The sequence below is a fragment of the Blennius ocellaris genome (genome assembly GCF_963422515.1).
Source record: "Blennius ocellaris genome assembly, chromosome: 6".
NCBI classification, from domain to species: Eukaryota; Metazoa; Chordata; class Actinopteri; order Blenniiformes; family Blenniidae; genus Blennius; species Blennius ocellaris.
This window is the reverse complement of record NC_137655.1, coordinates 28,484,939-28,507,353: the sequence shown is the minus strand read 5'-3', so window position 1 is coordinate 28,507,353 and position 22,415 is coordinate 28,484,939. Positions and strand designations below refer to the sequence as shown.

At 41.1% G+C, this 22,415-nt stretch overlaps 1 protein-coding gene across 1 annotated transcript in view; it reads left to right on the top strand.

Annotated features, from left to right (window-relative positions):
• sema5ba (sema domain, seven thrombospondin repeats (type 1 and type 1-like), transmembrane domain (TM) and short cytoplasmic domain, (semaphorin) 5Ba) overlaps positions 1-22,415 on the top strand; it is a 275,773-nt gene that overhangs the window by 55,588 nt on the left and 197,770 nt on the right. Inside the window, exon 2 of the mRNA XM_080498727.1 lies at positions 13,824-13,888. The gene's annotated coding sequence lies outside the window, so the exon portion shown is untranslated. The remainder of the gene's footprint in view (positions 1-13,823; positions 13,889-22,415) is intronic.

The window sequence follows — 22,415 nt, the reverse complement described above, 5'->3', positions numbered from 1 at the left end:
TGAGTAAGGACACCGTACATGAGCAGCATGTGTAAGTACGGCCTCCGTACGATAACGTGACAATCGCATGGAGATCGTACATTGTAAGCACGTACAACTTACTTTCCACATGTGCAACGTACGATGCACGCAACTGCTCATGGTCAGACGTGGTGTCCGGGCCACGTACAGTACATACACCTTGCGTTGACATACTCCCTTCCTGCTCTTGCAACTCCCTCCCCACGTCTTCAGAAAAACATGGCGGCCATGGCCTCCCCAAAAACCGTACGGACTAAAAACACGCAGGGTGAGTTGTGACTGGGGCTTTTTAGTCCGGATATTATTGTATTTGCATTGTTCATTCCTATCACTACTCATAATTGGCAAGTTGGATGAAAGTGGTATCGATGCCTCCCTCAATGAAACCATGCTACATGATTTCAACACCCCGGGCTCAGTGTGCTGGTGAATGCCGTGGAGTGAAACAAAGCAGAACTTGAATTAAAGTATGTTGAGCTTAGAAGCTCATTCATGCCGGTTTGCATCCTGGGGAGCTTTGATCTGTCGCTCGTAGAGGCTGACAGGAGGAAAGCTCCAATCGCAACTTTGATTGCTTGGTGGAGTTTTTGCTTGGAAACACTCTTTCTTTGCTCGCCTGATGAAGCTGGAGTTAATAATGTACTCTTTGCAAACTGGTTGGTGTTGACTTGTGCAGAGGGCACCTGAAGTTTATTCAAAGTGTTGTTAGAACTAAGTTAATTATGTGGTGTTGGCTTAAACATTCTTTTAATTCCCGGCAAATTGGAAATTTGCTGGAAGCGGACTTTCGGATGGAGACTGCATTTGAAACCCGTCAGCATTGAGACACTGTAACACGCTTTAGTGCTTCCTTTTATTCCCCCCTCAGGCCATGCTCTCTTTGAACCCAAATTAATAGCCTCCTTTACTGCATCACATATAATTTGAACCTGTCTCTCCGTTCTGCAATTCAATCTTAATTGCTAAGCACTTCCATTTCAAGAGTTGTTAAGCAAACGACGTGTATGATGGATGAGTCTGTGGCAGTAAACACCAAATTACTTCATCAAACGCACCCTCTATCTGCCTGTTGCCTTTCAGAAAGTCAAGAACTCTTTGCTGTCGTCCCAGGAGGAGAATGCGATAAAAGACAGGGGCACTGCTTACCTGCCACTTTAGCTACATCCTCACACCACAATGATGAATGGGCGCTTCATTTCTCCACTTGAAAAGATGGATTGGAGGCTTGATTCTCAGCCCCGCATATGCTAAATGATTTAATTCACGCTGTCTCCTCGCCCTCTTCTTGTCACATTTTCCACATTTATCTCTGCCTTTCATTCCCTCCTGTTGACCATGTATCAGCATCGCCATCAGACGCTGCGGTTTCATCCCCAGCATCTCGGATCCTGACGGGCTCCGTCGTGGCTCTCTTTTTATTCCACGCATGGTTTCTCTCTCACAGAACCGGCCTGATTTTCACTCCTTTGTTCAGGCTGTTTTACTTTGTGCTCCAGGTGGAATTTCCATTGATTAAAAGCAGACGTGGCCTGCACTTGTGTATCCACCGGCCAAGCCCCGCTCACAAAGATGAATCACCTGCAGCTCCTTTCTATCAGTCCGCCCTCTTTCCACATCTGTCCCTTGCTCTCCGGGCTGTCGGCTCCAAAATGAAACGAGCCCGAGACTGATTGTGTGTTCGTTTAGGAGACAAAGAGCTGTTCTGGTGTGTGTTTGGTCTGCCTGGTCCCTCAAAATGAAGCCTTTTTTATAGAGCAAGTCATCATTCTTTACAACTTTTACCTTTCTTCCAAACTTGCAATGGTATGAAGCACATGAGTGACCACTTCTGGGCCCAGTTGTTCAAAACTGGGTTATCGTTTAACCAGCCGTTAAATACATTAAACCATTAACAGCACTGTTATGTTGTTGTTGTTCAAACCTGGGTTAACTCTCACCCTGGCAGTCACTGGCAGTGTTGCGTTCATGATGCCAGTTCAACAAAGGAAGAACCGTGGTCTTAACGTTGATATGTGTACAGTGGCGGACAGTCGGGGCCTCCAAAGCCTGTTCGCCTGTTATTAAGTGTTTAATTCTTCCTCCTTTTTTGTTCATAGAAAGTTAGACCAAGTGGATTGTGTTGTTTCTTTGATTTAGCTTTATTCATTTAAATGTTTCTTTTTTTCTATTTGTATGTTTGAAAAAAAGATGAATTCACTCACTCATACAAGCCTCGTCATGATGGCGGAGTGGTTTGCAATCTCACCTCACAGTGAGAAAACTATGGTTCAAGTCCAGGCTTTGAACAGTTGTTTGTGGGGAGTCTACATGATCCTCTGAGCATATGACTCTCTAAATGTGCAATAGAGCTTAATTCAGGGTGTTACAATATAGTCCAATTTCTTGTTGAGTGGGCTGGACCAGTGTCATAATAATGTTTACATTTACACTTTTCTCTGTTGTGGCACAGAGTACACATGATGGAAATGTCTATATTTCTGCAAAAACAAAACAATTACAAATAAAAATGACTACCATTGAAACATAAAGCCAATTTTACCAAATCACTAACAAAAGTAATAGTGAACTATTCCTGTATTTCCCACACATTGTGATGTGCTCTTTGTGTCCCAATGCTGCAGGAGTGATGAACGTCTGGTGGAAGATTTTTTTTTTTTTAAACAATGCCTAGGATAGGCAAGCACACATGATGATGATGATAACAACAACAACAACAACAACAACAACAATAATAATAACAATAATAATAATAGATCTTCAAGAGAGAAAACCAACACCATGTGTCATCTGCTGCTGTTCTCATAACTTGGCCTTTAGTTTCGCTGACTTAGTTTACCTGTTGTGTGTTTTCAGCAGTGTGAGAAACACCATTTGCTCTTTTAGTGCTCCAGAAGACACACACACACACACACACACACACACACACACACACACACACACACACACACACACACACACACACACACACACACACACACACACACACACACACACACACACACACACACACACACACACACACGCCGTCTGGGATTGTTGGTTGCAGTTGTTATATATTATATGATATAGTTGTTGATATTCCGCTATCGCTAGCAGGCTGTGATGTTTGCATATCCATGTGCTCGAGCCTGTAATGCAGAGTTTTCACTGGGATTATTAAGCTCACGAGACATGGCTGAAGGGTGTATCGCACATCTTATTCCTCTCACATCTACAGATGTGGAGAGAATCTTCCCTTCATTATGAGATGAGACTGCGATGGGACTGGGTTCGCTTAATGCACATAATGCATTAGGCTGATGGAAACATTTTGCCCGATTTTCTGCTTGTACATAGTCGAGGATGTAAATGCATATGAGGTATGCAGCTTCTGCTTGCAGCTTCGGCGTGCTGATTGCCAGAGTACAGCTATTGGTTTGAATGGACTGTGATGCAGGTGTGAATTCAGAGACTTGTGCTTGGTTTCTCTGGATCTGCATGGTGCTGTGAAGGTCCAATCCCCCTCTCATCCTCTATTTTCCTCCTCTTCCTCCTTCTCTTTATCGCCCACTCTCAGTCTGTTTGCCTCAGTAGGAGTGATACCGCTCTCCTCCCATCACTTACTCCCCTGATAGCGTCTGGCCATTGGGGATAAAAGTGCGAGATTTTCTTTCTTTTCTTCTTATGCCTTTTAGGAAATGACAGTCCTGTGGCTTAATGAAGAATTCCCCACACTAGTTCTTCTGTTATTTATTCCCCGGGCCCAACATCTCTGTTAGAATACATGTAATCACTCTTGACCCGCATGAATGATTTACTCCACACCCACAAAGTCAGGAGGCTTTAGCTGGCTTTCTTGTCATCACAACATGCTTTATTTATGTTTTGTTGTTTGTTTGTATTTTTTACCTCTGCTGAGATATGAGGCGGCAGAAAAGTGAGAGGGACTTGGATATCAAGTGTTTGAGTTAGGGTTATATTCATAGGGTTATCTATTCATAACTATTCCAGAAATATAAGGAAATATAGAATGGATTTGCAGTACCGATAATCAGCAGTGATATTTTCAATCTGAGGGCAACAATCCTGCTGCATTCAAATATGAGCTTTATACTTTTGCTTTCTTGCTGTTGAGATGTGTTGCTATTTTGTCCTCAAGCTAATCATTTCTCTTTCAGGTTTGATCGCCAGCCAGATCTAAACTAAATTAGAAACCAAACCTTTTGCCAAACTTGGCGCCTCTAAGTGGCGGAAGTCATAAATCGCTCAAAGCCCTTTTGACTTTGCTTGCTCACAAATCTCAAGTGCTTTTCTATTTATCTTCCATCTTGATGACAACACAGGCCGTTGGCTGAATCTGAAGTACCTGAAGCTTTGTCTCAAACTTTTTTCTGCTCCTGTTTTGATTGGCAGAAGGTTGGCAGCACAAGTAAACCTCAATATCACCGAAGGCAGATTGCCTTCAGATATAGTCCTCATGGCTTATAGAAAATGTAAATCTGGACTTCAGAAAGCTCCAGTACCCTTTTCTCAGAATGCCGTGTCGCATTATGTAATAATGGTGCAACATGTAATAATGTTATAAATTCTCATGTCATTATGTAATAATGCCGCATTTTGTAATAACTTGTTACATTTTGCAACAGTTACTACAAAATGCAGTTGTTCCACTTTTTTTTTAAAGAAAATATAATAATTTGGTGCATTATGTAATAAATGTTGCCCTTTTTCCAAATACAAGGCTTTACGTTTAATAATGTAGAAAACCTTAAGATTCAGTTGGACAACAATTATATTTCACTCTTTGCTTTTGCTCCTGTCCTACCAACATAACAATGGTTGAATGAGGGCTCTCAGTCCGGTTGAACTTTTTAGATCATCTTTCTTTGTGGCTGGTAGATCTTTAAAGTTACAAGCCAATCAGTATTTCCAGCAGCCATTTCTACGTTCATGAAGAAAAGACACCAGGTTGTCGGTGCCACTTAGTGCATTTAATCATTTAACCTGCATTTTGTAATAATTGTTGCAATATATAACAAGTTATTACAAAATGCGCAAAGTTTATTTTGAAATGCATTCAACAATTTTATTACAAAATGTGGCAGATTATTATAAAATGCAGCGTTATTAAATAATGGGGTGCAAATGTATTACATTATTACATTTTGCACCATTATTACATAATGCGGTGCTACATTCCCTGAATTGAATGTATCAGTTGATACTCTGCTGATGTGAAGAAAAATGCATGCGATCAAGTTTAACAGTCGGTGGTCGGATGCACAGTTGTTAGTAATTGTCCTTTAAAGGAGTGGTATCAGTGTTTCCCTGCCACTGTGTACAGTAGTAATTCTTACTGAATAATGCTATTTTACACTCAATTGTATGGGACAAAGTGTTTCAATTTGCGAGAATAACAGAATTATCCTATTATTGCCTTGAAGAGACACACAGAGGAAGTAGAATTGAGCCGTCAGCCGTTTTAACTCGGTGAGAATGTACAGATTTGTTTCTGCTGTCACTTCGATCGTCATTACGTCGTCCGCTGTATGTCAGATGCTTTGTTGCTCAGAGAAATTGCACTCAAGAGATAGCTGTCAGAAGATGATCTCTGGCATCGGCAATCCTCTCTCACTGTACAACATGAGATTGTCTCTGGACTGGGGCTGACATAAATCACATATCTGGCTCAAGATCTGGTGGCACACATAGAGTAAGTACATGGCGACCGATTTCACACCAGAGTGACTTCCATAAAGAAGAAGCAGACAAAAAACACACGAATTAACAGTAAATGTTTGGTTGAGTTCCTGTCATGGATTTTGTAAACTTTGCTCTTGTAGACACATGTATGGAAGCTGATCTACTTACTGGATGTATTGAGGTCAATAGACACGTATTGTTTACAACATGTTTGAAAAGGAGGTGAAAATCATCAACTTATGACAGTACTGTACTGGATTGTGCTGTAGGTTTCATTCAAATTGTTTTTATGTTGAAATTGAGTAAATGTCCATAGTTATTGTTTAGTTTGGTGAAAATACTGACATTTTCCTTTTGTATATTATGTACCAGCACAAAGAAAAACTTTAATTTGAAGGTTATTATAACAATATCTCACCGGTCTGAGCCACTGGGATTTTTGTGGCCCCTGAACCAAAATACTGTATGTGTAACTGCCTTAAGAGGTTAACATTCTTCAAACCGCAGTATTCAAGGAATGCTGTCAGATTTATTACCTGGACATGATTCTGAGTGAAACGGGCCAGAATCCAACAAGCAACCTGAATATGCAAGCTTCTACTACGTGGCTGTTTTGTTTGTGTTTCTATAGGAAGGAAATGCAAAGAAAGGATTATTTTCTTTCAGCGAGTGTGAGGATTAGATCCCCTTAAACATCACATGAGCTCCTTTTTTTTTCTCCATTGATGTTCCGCGCCTGGTTGTTTTTCCATTCTTCTCCCGTTCTTGACCAGGCCTGATTATACACCATTGTGCAAATTTGTGCTTGAGACGACGCAGTGTGAATGTAAAGCGAAAACGCAGTCACTCACTGCAATAAGGAGTCTCATCATGTTTGCTCTCCCCTCTAAAAGTGGTTAAGACTCACACTGAAGGCAGGCCGAGGTCATTACCTCTGCAGAATGCCGCGTGAGATGTTTTCTTGTCTGCGGCGAGCGAGGGGCAGTAAAGTGGATACAGGTCTTGTTCTGCCGGGGCGGAGAGACAGGCGTGTCCATTTGGCTGCTGCACAGTTTGAATGTGTGGATCGATATTCAGCTCAATGACTGTGATGTTGAGCTGGAGCAGGGAGCATGCTCTCCTGCGTTCCTGCAGACTCAGGCTGTGCACCTCGTTCTCCATCATCACGCAAAAGCGTGCACATATTATCCTTTTCCCCACAAATAATCACTCAAGCCCACGGACGAAAGAGGGGGAAGGCCTCACATAGGTACACATATATAATGTCGTTGGAGTTGTGTGTCCACATGTACTCCAGTAGCAGAGTGTTCAGCAGCAGTGGGTCCATGTAAAGAGTCTTCAAGACACAGCAATCAGCAGCTCCAGGGAGGTCATGTACTCAGTCAAGATGTGCCCACAGAGTGAAACACACTGAATGGACAGTCTAAATGTTGATGAGCTTTTTGTCTCATGTATTGGAAATCATTGCAGTCACAAATATTTTTTTTTTACTGTAAACCAACTCCACTTGGTATGGATCAGCTCTTATTGATCTTTCTTCCAGACTAGTTCATGAAAATCCCACAATGAGTGAATCAATGCAGTAGTTGCTTGTGTTGGATTTGTGATTAAAAAGAAAAAGCTTTATTATTCTGCATACAAACTTTAAGAATAGTGATGTACATATTTGGTCCTCTTCCTTGAAAAAGCCCCTCAGTTTAACCTCATTAATGCTTCACTGCTGTGACGCCATGTTTCATGCAACAAGTGACAACAGACACGATGTGGGCGTGTTCAGCCTCTCCTGCAAACAACACACAACAGGGTCATGTAACAGCTCATTCATCCCAAAAGATATACAAAATACAGCTTCATACAAAACAAACAAAACTATCTATCAATACGTTGTGTGTGTGTGTGTGTGTGTGTGTGTGTGTGTGTGTGTGTGTGTGTGTGTGTGTGTGTGTGTGTGTGTGTGTGTGTGTGTGTGTGTGTGTGTGTGTAGATAGATTTTCTCAAAGATAATACAGTTTACATCTATGATAGTGAAGGACAATCAGCCGCTACATACTGTAGTTTGTAGGAATAAACCATTTTTTACTGTGACGTGAAAAAAACTTCCCGCAGGCACTACAAGCAAAAAGCTCAATTCTGTTTCTCATTAAAAAAAGAAAAGTCCTTCGTATGAAAAAAAACGATTGCACAATAAATACAAGTAATGAATAATATTATAAGACGGATCGCGGTAACAACGTCGCCTTCTTTTGTGACTTTAGAAATGTTTGAATTCCTCTTCAGCACAGAGTTGTGGCTCTGGTCCGAGTGGAGTTCAGCCTTTATGATCTGCGAATTGATGCATTGAACTGGAGTCTTTAGTCTCCATGATTCCGCTACGCCATTCGCTCAGCCGGCATTTTAGCAGCCCGGGGCATCGTTAACCGAGGTGCCACTGAATCAAAGTGAGTTGAGTTTTGTTAGCAGTCACATAGAAATAAAGATCCAAAGTTGGTTTTCGGATGGAAGTACTGAAACGCGTTTGAATAAAAATAGATGTGTGGACGAGCGGATGCCTGGACGATCATGTTCACTTCTTGTTGGCGTCTTCTCTCCGAGCTTTAAGCTATTCATCAGGCCTCTCACAAATAACACGAGTGACCTCTCCGCCAACCCGGAGAGGCTGTCAGTGAGCGCGGGGTCAGAGGTCACGCTGTATATAAACCATGTCAAGTGCCATGATGGAAAGCCAAGGACATTTGAAACTGCTGGAAACTGGTCCGGGCAGCCGCTGCTGCAGGATAAGGAAGCTAATGGATGACTTTAGCCATCAGTGTGATACCATGGTTTCAGGTTCTGGAAATTAAAGCGCTTTGTCTGTGAGGAGCTGACCATTTGGGAGGCTGATGTATGTGCATGTTCTCCAGCTCCGTCGCAGCCACTCGTCTTTGTCCAGCAGACGCAAAGAGTTTGTCTTTCACGGGTTGTAATCACGGCTACATTCACTTCAAGTGCCATCAAGTAGATTCATGAAATCCTCAACCTGAATCTGTAGTGGACCGTATACACACTCACAAAAACTTGAATTTAATTAATGTGAACAATTTCCACAAAGATAGGTTATGTTAGAAATAATTAAAATATATTATCAAGGTGAAAATAACAAATTTATGTTTGACCAAAAATAGCTTCTTCAGTAATTTCAACATCATCAACTGAACTGAGCACCAACCTCCTATGTTCATCTAACAAAACTGACAAAACATCAATTCAACACGATGATGTTTCTTTGGTGGTAATTACATTAGATGAGATAAACCGTTATTTCTCACATGTGAGAAATTGCAGAAAATAAAGGTTTTTAAGGTTTTTTTTTTAACAAGAACATAAACATATTATTTTAAATTGTATATAGTAGGCAGAATGAAACCGTACCTTATATTTCTTACTTAATTCACCTAAATAAATGCGGTAACTTCTCCTGGATTTGTATTCTTTAAATGATTCTCATCATGACCAAGAAATTGTAGTTTAACGTATACTTATGAAACCTCATTACGTCAACAATTTTTCCACACAATATAATAAATGTAGTAAATTCAAATTAATACATCAGATATGTGAAAATGTACATTTATCACATATTTAACACACACGGAAAAAACAATTAATTAATGAATAAGTGATACCTAGCATTTGATGTGAAATACTGTTCCTCTGGTCTAAATATTGCTCTTTTGCCTAAATATTTTTCACAAAGCAGCATTTAAATTGATCTCTTCTCATGGCGATTGGAGCAATTTCACTAGTCAATCCAAGCAAACACATATAAATACTGTATATATGAGAAACTCACTGATCATCATCTAACACATTCAAATGTATCAAATACATTTTGGTCCAAGAGCAACATGCAGCCCAAATAGATCTTGACCGTGCCGAAGCTGTAAAATTATGCCACAATAACCTTTAAATTTTGTGAAGAAAATGTCAACATTTTCACAAAAACTAAACAGTTACACCTGAAAAAGACTTTAATCTCAACAAGAATCAAATTTTAATGACACTTTCTGGAACAAAATACAGTGAAATATCTCAAAATTTACAGTATAAAGTCCAAAAATCTGTTTTTCTATGTAATTTTTACAATTTGCTTGGTAGTTTGGCTGGATTGAAGCCTCAAACCTGTTTTGGTCAAGTGATAAGTTTAGTGTAGTTTAGTTTTTTTCTTTTAACTTCCATTTGTCTATACTGTGATATCCTGGGCACTATCACAGTATAAACGCATTATAAACACAGCCTCATGTCTTTTATATCCACGTGGTGTTTATTCATCCACCCAGCTTAGATTGCTCTTGAATGTGAGTGCCTGCAAGTTTATTCCTGTTCTGTTTGTGTTTTTGTGAACGTGTCCACAGGCAGTAAATAGTGAGGATTCAGTTCCAACGTCAGACGGCATTTGTTTCCCTGCACTGCCGGGTCTTAATGGCTTAAGTGGAGGTCATTGTCATTCTCAGTGCTCGTTCAGTCTGCACATGAGTGTTTATCCTCCTTCAAATTCATGATGCAGATCCTGTTTTGTTCGAAAGATATTATTTATACCAAAGAAGCAGAACCCACAAAATCAGAGAATATGTCAGTTAAGGTTTGATCTCATCTCAATTTGAATTAGGCGACAATGGCTCAGGTAAAGTGGATTGTCCTCAACTCCAAATATTAATGGTTCAATTCCCGATGCTGCTTTTCCTTGTGTCTCAGGCCCTGTTTTCAAAACAACATTTTCAAGTGAAAATAGAAAAATGTTGTTCTTCTTTTCTTCTTTTATTTTCAGAGCATTGCATGCAATCATGTCATTGTCAGTACTTGCTGTATATTCGAAGGTATGATACTTTAATGGAAAACTTTCATTGCGTTTTGAGTATCCATTTATGTATGCTCGGAGTCACTGAAAACACAAGTTTTTGAAAACACTCCCAAGGTGAAACTTTCAGACTCTGTGGAAATGGGACAACACAAGTTTTCTGAAAGCTTTCCATGCATTCCACAGAGAGTGTCATGACTTCCAGCCCATATTCTCCTGAGATGTGCTAGTTTGTTCAGTAGATCATTTTTGCTTTATTAAAGGTCCAAAATATTTATATTTTTTCAATTATTTCTCATTGGTGTCAGAGGTCCAACAACAGCCTTGGTCCTGAATTTCAGCCAGTCTAAGGGTCCGTCCAAACCAGGAAACCGGTTCACCTAAACCAGCGGTCCCCAACCTTATTTGCGCCATGGACCGGTTTAATGTCAGACAATATTTTCATGGACTGGCTAGAAAGTGTGGTGAATAAATACAACAAAATAAAATCATACAACCAACACAAAAACTGTGGTATTTTGTAAATATAATAATACACGTGAATCCACTGTGTACTTGTATGTCTTTCTATTTACTTTTATGTTATTCTTCTGTATCCTCACCTGGACCTTTTCTCTTTAGCAAAGAAAATCTCCAAAGGCCACTGTTTGTTACTCATTTTGCTGCTTGTGGGTTTAATATCAGCGCTAATGTATCATGTGACCGACACAAGCGTAAGTCATAGATGGATGTAACAGAGAGAATTCTGTCATTTTTCAAAATGAAAGAATGACCCACGGACCGGTACTGGCGGCCCAGGGGTTGGGGACTGCTGGTCTAAACCACCTGTTTTTGGCCAATCATCCACATGAGGCTATTTTAGAAGTGTTTGTTGTAGAAAAATTATTATGTGCTATTGAAGAATTCTGTTCTTCTCTGTATCCTGCTAAGATGCTTTTTATTTTTTGTCTGTGTGACTCAGGCCTTATAATCTTATTTACATGGTCAGCGGGCATGTTTTTCCTTTGCTGCTTCCCTTAAAACGTTAGCTCGAAGGTTGAATGGGGCACATGCCCAGAGCAGATTGACTTGTGATGTCAGCATTGTATGTGTCTGTTGAAGCTTCAATAAATATTCCTGACAGAATAACTTTGTTTCACAACATCATTCCAAGAGCAGTTACAAGAATAAATCCACCACAGGTGAAAACAGGTTTTTTTAATTGAAATTCTACAGCCCTAATTGAGCCAGTTCAGGTGATCAGGATTATTACACACATTTAGAAATGTGTCAAGATTAAAGATAATTTCTAGGATTTGACAAGTTATTCTGATCATAATATGATCTGGAAGCTGTAAAGCACACAGTGAACTGAGGCAAAACATTGATGAAATTCCAGTTCTTTTGTTCACATCTCAGGTTTGTTCTATGTTGTAAAAGGAGAGTTTAATAAATCTTAACTTTGTTTTGTTTATTTGCAGTAAAACAAAGTCAGAAATTTTTTCAGTTAATGAAATCAGTTATCTATATATTTTAATGCTTATTATTTATAAGTCCGACCCACTTGAGATCAAATTGCTCTGCATGTGGCCCTGGAGTTTAATACCACTGGTTTAGATGCTTTTCTTGAAGTTATTTTCAGGAGCAACAGAAGATGTTTTCATACCTTTCACCTACATAACAAAACTCAATTCTGTCAATAAAGCTTTGTCTGGCTTTGAGTCGTTGGTTGCTGTTTTTTCCTCTCTCTCACCTGGAATCTGTACCTGTAACAGGAAAACCAATTTGAGCTTTGGCGTTTGCAACCAGGTGGCGCTTCTTAGTGGTGTTCATCAAAGATACATTCCTGACACTTGTTCAATAAAGTTTGACTGAATTTGTCTAATCGAGCAGATTTGAGTGATCTCATGCAGCACAGACATCGAGTGTGTGCGTGTGTGTGTGCGTGCGTGTGTGTGTGCGCGTGTGTGTGTGAAAGGGAGTAAAGACTGTCGGTCACACGCTAAGCAGTTTATGAGAATTCTTCCTTCTTACTTGTTGCAGTGAATAAAAGCCTGATCCCACACTGACAATGGAGATTATGTAGAGTTTTGCTTTTTTTCTCGTGTGTTTGAGCGGACACTTCCTGCTGCTCGGTTCTAAACTCTCAGCTTAGCTCCGTAGAAAATCCTCTTTACACCATTTGCCGACCTGGCTTTGGGGCCCTTAAAGTTTCAACGTCGAGTCGAGAAATGCTAAAAAGCAGGATGTGTAATGAAAGGAAATCCACGCAACTGTGACTTCTTTTTATTCTAGCCTGTATGTGATAAAATCATTGTCTGTCTGTATGTCTGTTAGCAAGATTATGTCAAAAATACTGAAGAACTTTTGTTGAAATGTTCAGTACAGATATACTAGGCCATGAAGATTGCATTACATGTTGGAGGCTCCAGGTCAACCTTTGAACCTCAGAAATCTCTGTTTTAATTAGTCTCTCTTACGCAAACTCTGTGTTTTGCCTCAATAAACAATGCTTTTACCTACCTTGATGCAAATTTCTTGAAATATTTCAATTTCACAATTCGCTCGAGGAAGGTATGCCAGAAAAGAAATGCTAGATTTTAATTCTGAATAAAGTCGAATGCATGTCCAATAGACATGTTCATCAGATTGTGAATTGATGCTCAGTGGCAGCATGAATGATTTAACATGGAAGCAAAGGTTATGAGTGTGTAAATCAACACTGCACTAATAAAGCCCCTCTTGTATTAGTGTTTTTTGCATGGGGGGTGGGGGGTGGGGGGGTGGCGAGTCTGAGCCGCTCCTTCAGGTTGCCGTAGAAACTGGCCAGGGCTATTTGTTCCAATTTGCTCCGTGGCATTGAGATCAAAAAGCTTGGAACTGAAGGAGACATTCTGTGTTGAGCTGAACACATGGAGGCTCCTGGTCGCGCAAGTTACACCGATATCATCCCACCGAACATGTTTTCCACAGGGGCTTTATCTTGTGTACACAACGTTTTGTGTACGTTGAATGTGATGGAGCTGTTGTGAACTTGTGGCAGTGTTGTGGTCCAGTTTGGCCCTTCTGGTGTTGAGACGTCCTGCAGGTCTCTTCTGCTGCTCCTCAACCCCACAAACCCTCTAACTCCTGGTTTAAATGCCATTCCTGCCCCGCCTCCTCTGCTCCATTGAAAAGTTGGCGGTTTGTTTACGAGAGCGCCGGCACGCCTTTGTGGCTCGGTGCTCCGCTCATGAGAAAGAGGCGAGTAGTGAAAGCCTCACCCCTCCCCCTCACCTCTCCCTCTCCTCTCCCTCCCTTCATGCAGAGGCAGTTTTGAAAAGGACAGACGGCCCTCTCAGCCCGTCGCTACACCCCAGTGATGCTGAGCTGGTGAGTAGGCTTCCATCGATTTCACTCAAAACCTTCCCGTCACTTTCAAGCCAGGCTTTGATTAGTTTCTACTGTTCTTGTGGTTGTACCTCACCTTTATTTCTCACATGACTCTGTGTTACATTTTGCAAGCAAACACCAAAATGTCCACATGTCTTGACTGTCTTTCTCCGGCTCTCCCCTCTTCTTTTTCCTCACGTCGATTCTTCCCTTCCCCCAATGATCTCTTTGGCTTTTGTAGTAAAAGTAAAGTAGTGAAAGGCTTTTATTGAGAACAGAGTGAAGTGATTTGAAAAGGGAGTTGGAATTGGGGGGGGATGCCCTCTCCCATCTCCCATCTTTTTCTTCATCTTCTGCTCCTGCTCTTTTTCTCTGGAAGCACATCTGAGTCTCGTAAATGATCCCACACGTTAAAAACCTGCACAATCATGTCGTGAAAATCAGAATAGAATGTATAATAATTTCACACTGACTCGACTATCATTCCTCCAATCATGCGAACATGACTTTTTTCCCTTTTTTTTATGTAATTTCTTGTATTGTTTCATGCATTTCAAAGGCAGAGATTGTGAATGAAACAACTTAACAAAACAAGGGAATTGCAATTGTATGTTCAGAATGTGGAACCACCTGGAAACCAACATGGGCACCATGACTGAGCCTTGTCCTCATGTGACAGAAACACGATTGGCAGTCCTTTGGCAGAAAATGAAAATGTGGGGAAATGTAGCTGGGATTCCCGAGAATCTCCTTTATGGTAATGTCACTCACTCCCAAAAGCCTTCATTTTCATGTGATCTTTTAACAGTAACAACCTAGTTTTAAAAGTATAGTTAAAATTTATTGTTTAAACAAAACAAAACATAACAGTCTGTATTAAGTGTTACACCAGACATCTTTTTTATTTTTTTATTTTACTGTAATTCTAAAGTTATCGTACCGATGCCATTACCAGTGTTGCCAGGATTGATAATTGATACCGTACCAATACCAATACTGCTATTGGTAGAGTATTAGTACCAAGACCTCTATTGGTATTGGCACCAAGGATTATTAGTGCAATGATGATTATTATTATTATTACTACTACTACTACTATGAACACACCATCAGTCGGGGGAAAACTAACTTGCCTCATGATCTAACCTCAGTGGTACTGTATTAGTACTGATACCTGTATTGGTATCAGTACTAATACCAGTGCTTGTACTTTGTTGGAGCCAGCAGCCGTGCTGTCCGACTTTAAAGTTGTGGATAGCACAGAAAGAACCCGCGACCGCTGGCTACAATTTTCCGCGACCCCTCCGTTGAGGTATCTAGCACTGAGGAACAGGTCTGTGAGGAGGAGCGACGGTGCCACCGTCTGCTGATTGGTAGTGACGATCGTCACTCTAGACTCTGCCCTGCCCTGTCATTCACAATCCTGCCTACATTTTACCATACTTCCTGTTGTGGGACCAGAGACAGAGTTGGTCCTGGGTGTGCTTTGCTGTACCGTAACCTCCTGCTCTGCCCCGCTCCACCACGTACTATGCGGTGGAACAGCGACTTAAGATGCCCCTTCCCTCCGGAGTCCTGAGGTGTGGCCTTAAGCAAGCCATAGTAACCTTTCCCTTGCCAGAGTTTAGGCATGGGCTGATGAGGCTCGTGAGCCTTGGCTGGAGACTCCAAGATCAACCATTGCTGTCTCGCATGCTACCCATTCATGGGACAGACTTTGGGAGTAAACCCTGAGGAGAAATCCAGATGTGGAGTCCTTCGTTGTTAAAACATTGTCCCGGCAACTCCTGCTTCGCCCTGATGCCAGGTGTACCTGCTCTCCATTTCCCCTGAACCACAACAGCAATGAGGACAGGGGGGGATCTACTACATAGGCAACAGTTAGTCCTCCATATCAATCTGCCCATGCTCTCACCTGGAGAGGCCGCTCCAGCTCAACAGGCACAACAGTTTTGGTATTGGTATCGTACCTTAGGTATTAGACCTGTATTGATGTTCTGATAACTGAAGCTTAACATTAACTTCTAATCAGTGAAAGAGAAAAATACTTATTGAATGTGAACAAAAGCAACATAAGTAGATCAGACTGGAAATGATCCTCTAGAGCAGCTTTTCCTCACGAGGAGTACTGAGGGAAAAGGACATTTAGTGGCTGTTGAGATGTGCTGCACGAACTCATCTGTCATCTTCTGTGTGTTAAATTGTGATGATGAACAAACTGTGAAACTTTTTCAGCTGTTCAGATCCCCGAATGAACAAACAAAATAAAGTAAAATAAAATAAAATAACATAAAATAAAACCCCCTCTAGACTTGGAGCAGCTAATGTATTAGAACGATGGCACAGTGAGGAAGTGGTTCGCACTCACATGAGAATGTCTCCTCTTTGAGTTTTGCTGATTGGCCTGTTCTTATGTGTTCAATCATTCATTCACACAGTCACACAAAGCTGGGATCATTTTATGGTTCAATGTCTTGCCACATTACACTGCGACACATGGACACAGAGATCGAAGGGAGCTTGAACCTCAACCTTAGGATTGTAAAACGACATCCTCTACAAACAGCCTATACCACCCTTTGTCTGCATTAACTCTTTCCAGGTACTCAGATATACCTCCATAGTATCTGAGGTTAATTGCTGACTTTAAATTATTATGATGTGTGAATCAAAAGCTTTCCACTCTAATTGTCTCTGTTGGAAGACGCTGTATAAAAAAATAAATGGATGATGATGATCTAGTGAAGGTCCCTGCTATACGTCCCATTTACAGTTGGTCGTCTTGCAGACAAAATGTCCTAAAACCACCAGAGTCGAAGGGTTGGGCCTGCTTATGACTGGGATGAATGGATGGAAGTTATTACTTTCACAACACTAACATTTGGACTTCTATAGGATCTGGGGCTTCAAATGAAAATTTAAATACTCCAATAAAATAGAATTCTGATGCCAGATTGTTTAATTATGCTGTATTTGGAAAGTTTCCTCTGTGAAGGACTGGTGACAAGTTAGAGAAATAAATATAGACAGTAGACGAATAGATTTGTTTTGTTTTTTTTAGCTTAATGGACCTGGGATGTGTAAAGATGAGAAGTGTATCGTCAGAACAAACTAAGGGCCTGTTTACACCACAATGTTTTGTCATGAAAACAGAAAACTTTTGTTGTGTTTTGGGGTCCGTTTTCATGACAACGTTGCTCAGAGCCACTGAAGCAACTTTTTGCTAACTGTTTCCAAGGTGGAGCTTTTTGAAAACATTCTGATTCGATCTCCATGGAAACGGGGGAAATGCAACTTAAAAAAAAAAGAAAAAGCTATGTCTCCATAGAAATGGGAAAATGCAACTTTTTGAAAAAAAACGCTGCTACTGGGCATGCACACCAGGGTTGTAGTAATTAGTTCTCTCGGTACATGCTCAGGAGATGGTCAATAAGAATGTTTCCTCCATGGTGTCAACAATCCAACATAACAATCCAACTTGGTGGTCGGTCCACTAGAATGTCTGTGTTCTCCCAGTGTTCATGTTTAGAGCTCATTGTTTGTTGTTGTTTGTGTGTGTGTAGTTTGATTACATCTCGTGGCCTGGTATTTGAATCACACTTTTCTATCTTTATAGCCGGGGTGCGATTTAGCAGGGAGAAGCTGGGTGATTTACCACCTGTCTGTTTTCTGCAACCGTACGTGGGACAAGGTGATAGAGAGGATGTAAAGAAGCCAGTTCAGTTCTAATCTTCCACTCCTGCCCCTCTGTGTTGAACATCCTTGAAAGCATTTGCAGATGTACTTCCTGCTCAGGACTTGCTTCCTTCTTCGGACGTCTGTTCTGTTGATTCGGTGACCGACATCTTCTTTTGATATGTGTCATTGGAGCAGAGCAGTAGAGCTCGCTCTCTGGCTGCTTTCAAGACGCTCCTCCATGTTTGTCTTGGTCCCTGACTCTCCTCCGGGAGGAGATCGCGGGGCTCCAGTCGTGGCTGGCATGTCATCTCCCCCGGACCCGCCGTTGTTTGCTGATATTTAGCTCAGGACGACAATAAGCCGGAAGAAAACAAGCTTCTTTGGAGCCCACAAAGAGCGAGAAGGGGTGGACCGAGAGAGAGAGGAAGGGAGAGAGACCTGGAAAAGAAAAGAAGGGAGACTCATCCCTGGATGGGGATTTTCTCCTCAAGTGTTCTGTTCGTGGCCCCGAGGGTCGAATTAAGGGAGCGTCATTATCCCTGGCAAATTACCACGCTGCCTTTGTGGTCCAGCCACGGTGCATTAGGGTGCCTTAAAACGTGGCTGAGCCGTGCCCATTCAGCTCATAGAAAGAGGGGCCACTGGCATATCCTTGGCCCGGCTCACAGAGGAGGCATTCACACCACTTCGGGGGTGGCGTGCTGACAGCAGTGATGCTGATGGAGAGGACACCCCCTCCCCCGACATGAGTACAAATTCAAAGCTGATGTGACGTGCCAGCAGATGAAGTCATCGGAAAACCTAAAAGAGGAAGTCATGAATGTCTCCTCGCCTGTTATGACATTATATTGAGTCGGCCTGTGTTGAGTGATTCACCAAGAGCATAATTTGATCTCTCATTTAATCTAATGTATGTGAAAGTATAATATTTCTTCAAATTTCTCCAAAAGTCTCTTAAATTTCAGGACTTTTCTGTCGTCTCTTGGCTAAATGGCAGGTGGTAACGATGTTTATTCATCTTTTTCAGTAAACAGTCTGGGGGGGGTGCAAATTGCTTGGTCCGAATGGAGAAGGATGAAATGTGATGGAGTGGAATTTTGGGGGTTTGATTTATGAGAAACAAACAGAAGTACAGATAAAAATATGAAACGTCTTGAGAAGAATCTGTCTCAGTATGTTGATGTTTGACTGTGAGCTCTACATCGAAATGGCTCAACACAATTAAACTATATTTCCTTTAAGGAGCTTGAAAAAATCAACAAAAAGAAAAATATATTAAAAAGATGAAGGACAACTATATTTTGATTCTAACATAACTTGTCATTTTAACCCCAATAAGACCTCTGTTGTTCTAATCGATAGAAAATAAAACACCAGTTCTGAAGACAAAATACAATATCCAAGAATATTTTTATTAATACCTGATTACAATTTTTAATACCAGACAATAAATGCATCCTCTCTCAAAATGCTTCTGCATCTGCTCTGCTGGATAACTTTCCTGTTTGATATGACCCACATAAGAATCCAGGAGCTGTTGTGTGGCCCCGTCAGTGCTTCAATATTCAGTGATTTTTACAAAATCCCAGAGTAGAAGAATTTCCAATAGTAGTGAGAGTTTGTGTCTTGTCTGTGTGCCTGCCGCTTGCAGACTAAACATCTCCTTCAGTTATGAACCATCTCTGCTTTATTTTCATTTGTGAGTCACTGTAGTTGGTGATGTTTGTGAGAATACAGTCAGTCTTTTTGAAATTACAGGGATTTGCTGAATATGTAATACTCACTGAAGAACAAACACAATATTAGATAGATAGATAGATAGATAGATAGATAAATACTTTAATGATCTCCAAGAGAAATTCACAGTTCCAGCAGCAGCAATATGGAAACACAGGGGCATGCAGGGTAAAAAAAAAAAAAAAGCAATAGGTAAAATAGAAGAATATACCTTCAGTATAAACAATAATTAAGCAAATAATTAAGCAATAAACAATAATTAAGATAAGTAGTGTGTGTGTGTGTGTGTGTGTGTGTGTGTGTGTGTGTGTGTGTGTGTGTGTGTGTGTGTGTGTGTGTGTGTGTGTGTGTGTGTCTCAAGGTGCGTGGTGTGTGTGTAGTAAGTCCAGGGCTTTGTGTCCGCAAAGGCCTCCCCCGAGAGGTGTTGAAGAGTCTGATGGCGTGGGGGAGGAAGGATCTCCTCAGTCTGTCAGTGGAGCAGGACTGTGACAGCAGTCTGTCACTGAAATTAAGTGACTAATATTAATGTGTGTGTGTGTGTGTGTGTGTGTGTGTGTGTGTGTGTGTGTGTGTGTGTGTGTGTGTGTGTGTGTGTGTGTGTGTGTGTGTGTGTGTGTGTGTGTGTGTGTGTGTGTGGGTTAAGATTAGCTAACCAAAAAACCTAATTGACTGATCAAAAGAGAGAGAGAAATCCCTGTTGAGGAATAAATGTTAAAACATAAATACGTGAATGAATACAAACGGACCTCATTCCACTTTTAGTTTGATGAATCGGGAATTTTGTGGTTTTCTGTAACTAGACTCAGTTTACATAGAAAACATTTCAATTGAAAGCACATCTTGTTTATTTTGTTGAAAAGTTTTGTGTTTATAAGGAAATGATTCAAAAAACGATGTCCATTTAAACAGAAATGCTAAAAACAATGCAGTGAGCATGTTGGGCCACTCATGGGTGCTCTTGGTTGTTTTTGGTAATAAGAACACACACACATGCAGGGGAAATAATCTGCTCTAAACATGAACACTGGGAGAACACGAACATGCTGGTGGACAGACCACCAAGTTGGATTGTTATTCTGATGACTGTCAAAATAAAAGTACTAAGTCCAGGAGATTATGGACTGTGAGTCATGACACCATGGAAGAAACTTTGTCGTTATTGTTCATGTACTGCGGTGTGCATGCACACTAGCAGCGTTTCAGAAAGTTGTGTTTTTCCCTGTTTCCTTGGAGACAGAGTCAGTGTTTTCAGAAAGTGTTCCCAAAGTGTTTCCATGGAGTGTTCCAATTTCCATGGAGTCGTAGCATTTTCAAAAACTTTTCATCTTCTCTTTCTCCACGGAAATGGAGAAAAAGACAACTTTCTGAAACGCTGCTTGTCAAATTATCAAAAAGTTGCATTTTCAAAAAGTTGCGCATTTCCCCGTTTCCAGCGAGACCTCTGTTTCCAAGGAGATGGAGTCGTTGCATTTTCAAAAAGTTCCACTTTGGAATCATTTTTCAATGTGATATTCATACAGGAAAATTGGCATAAACAAATGTGCACACCCGTAGTGTTTCCCTGTTCCTTCCTCCTCCGTCTGCTCTTGGCCTCAGTTCAGTTCAGTTTGTTTGAAACACCAGCAGGTAGCGCAAACTTACTTAAGGCTGATCAAAGTTGCTCTTCTGGGCCTCAAACAGTTGACACAAGTTTTCAAAAGTCATAAATCCAGAGTGCACCAGCAGCCGTATCGTGAAACTCTTCAAAGCAAAGTAAATAAAAGGGGCTGCTGAAGGCACTGTAAACCTCCCGGTGTGTGAAATATCTGTTCCTGGCATTTTGCCTTTATTTATCATCCAATCAGGCTGATGCTTTACCTCTGCGATTGATGTCTTCTTCGTCTTATTTTTCTTGTGTGCGATAGGTGGGAGATTTCATTACGTCCCGGTATTGTTCCCTGGTTTTATGAACTCAATCCCTGGGTTGGAGTAGATGAAGGAGGGGAGGAGTCTTTTGTCCAGAGGCCGTGGCAGGAACTCAGAGCCTGTAAATCCTGTGCTGATCTTTGGATCATTAAGCTGTGAGCCCCGAGTCCTTTGGTGCTTTATCACCAGGCCTGGATCCCCGGCCATAATGGAGGCTAACTGGCTAATGATTAGCTGTCTTCCACGGCGACTCCGGAGCTGCCTCCTGGCTTCTGGCAGTCCGAACGAGACAAGGCTTGAAAACATCTATATCAAGCTTCCACTCACTCTCCTAAAGCATAATGCTGTTGACTTTATATTTATAAAAATGTAAATCCCACATCATTGTGTTAAGCCGCACTGACGCAAGCTGTTGTTGAAGTTGTTTGTGAATATAACAAGTTTACAATAGACGTCTGAGTGGTTTGTTTACACCTTCTTGTTAATTTGACAAATGACATTTACCTCTCATCGGTGCTGCTGAACAGATTGTGTCTGAACGAGCTGAGAAAGGAGACTGTGTTTGCTGTGCGAAGAATGACGGAGCGGCGTGTTTTGGATAAGGATTGCTTACTCCTGATTCATCTCCAGGTTTGAAACACAGAGGAACACACAATCGGCTGCAAATTACCTGCTTTCCAAGACAAAGCGTCATGCTACATTTGTGTCACTGGAAGCACCAGATTGAGTGCCAGTGTGTGTGTGTGTGTGTGTGTGTGTGTGTGTGTGTGTGTGTGTGTGTGTGTGTGTGTGTGTGTGTGTGTGTGTGCGTGTGTGTGTGTGTGTGTGTGTGTGTGTGTGTGTGTGTGTGTGTGCGTGCGTGAGTGCATGCGTGCGTGTGTGTGTGTGTGTGTTAATGAGTGAATGTGAATACCAATGGGTAATGCTCAAGCAGTAATATACCTTTATGCATGTAAAATCCAGTTGCCACTACAACATTATGATCACTATGAATGTCTTCTTTTACAATCGCGAATCGTGGGTTTATGTTATAATCAATTGATCAATGAAGGCAAGAACAAGATCATTACACCCCCCCCCTTTTATAAATTTTTAAAGTTAAAAAACTGTTATTTTAGGTCATTATTGTATAATCAAATATTTTTTTTAAGTTTGAAGCTGATCAAAATCAGTTACTTCAGATTTATTGTAAAAAAAAAAGTATTAT